We start from the raw sequence: 1,204 nt of genomic DNA on the forward strand, positions 1-1,204 counted from the left end.
AGGGCAGCAGCCACCAATCGGGTCTTCGCCAGTCCCGCCTCCTGCCCCACAGTGATTTACCTCTCTGCCAGCTGCCCTGGCCACCTGAAACATACTGTTGGGGAGGGTCGCATGACTGCTCTTCTGGCTTCCCTTTGCTTGCCCATCAGAAAGTCCTTTTTTCTGCAGGGAAGCAAAGAAATCTGCAGGGGGCTTAAATTCTGTGCATGCACAGCGGCTTAGAATTCCCCCAGGAGTAAAATCAGCAATTTCTGGGGTGAGATGTGCTCTTCCAGGAGTGATGGTGGTTTGCTTGATGTTGGGTTTGGTAAACCAGGGGTCATGTGTTCAAACCTCGCTGGAACTTTGCTGCTAGGAGTAGGTTTGCAGACTCATTCGCCTTGTCCAGCGGTGGGTGGGTGGAGGGAGCTTCCCTTATAGTGGCTGTGCCGTGGCAAAGGAATAAAAGCCAGCTGTCTACAGCACCCAGGTAGGAGAGCAGCATCTTACCAGAAATGGGGAGTGAACCCACGCAGACACATGTCTATTGGAACTTAAGTCCAACGCCTTAACCACTCAGCCATTCTGGTGAGTACTATATAGTTTCCCCAGCAGAAGAATGACTTCTTGGGATGTTGTCAATGAGCATGACATGCATGACTAAGGCAGGTGCAGCATCACGTAGGTAGTCATGGGAGCAGAGGGCAGGCATCTTGTGGCCTGGCTCCATAATTCAGGGGTTAGCAAACTGCTCTTGTAAACATGTGTTCAAAGCTCACTGGGACTTGTACAGTGGATTCTGGCAGCACCTGTTATCCCCCCAGCAGTGAAGTGCTTGCTTTTCCTTAGGTATTTATTAATTGTTTTGAGGTGCACAGCAGGGCAGAGTGCTTTGTTAAAGAGAAGCAGCAGCCAGATTTTTTGTACCAATTGTTCAAAGGGTAGCAGCAGCAGCAGCAGGGGTCCACCCGAAGTGGGATTCAGTCTCACGCCCTTTGGAACTTGAGCCCAATGCCATTCTGGTGAGCAGGCAAGAGCAGCCCAACCGCTACACCCACAAAAGTCTTCGGTGTGCTACAGCGCTCTGGCATTGCACAACTACCCAGCTAACTGCATCTCAATGGGGTTGAGAAGATGCTACACTTGCTTAGGAAGTTGTCTCTCTGCGTGTGCTTGGCTAGCTGCGGAGTGCCTGGCTGATGGTTTGGAGTCCAAGCGAGGTGAA

The 1,204-nt window shown here is 51.5% G+C and overlaps 1 non-coding gene across 1 annotated transcript; it reads right to left on the reverse strand.

Annotated features, from left to right (window-relative positions):
• Window positions 1-486: 486 nt before the first annotated feature.
• Window positions 487-569, reverse strand: TRNAL-UAA (transfer RNA leucine (anticodon UAA)). The gene has a single exon. It is a non-coding gene; the product is annotated as a tRNA-Leu (tRNA).
• Between the last annotated feature and the right edge of the window lie 635 nt (window positions 570-1,204).

The sequence above is a fragment of the Chrysemys picta genome, chromosome 6 (assembly GCF_011386835.1).
Source record: "Chrysemys picta bellii isolate R12L10 chromosome 6, ASM1138683v2, whole genome shotgun sequence".
In the NCBI taxonomy this organism is placed as follows: domain Eukaryota; kingdom Metazoa; phylum Chordata; order Testudines; family Emydidae; genus Chrysemys; species Chrysemys picta.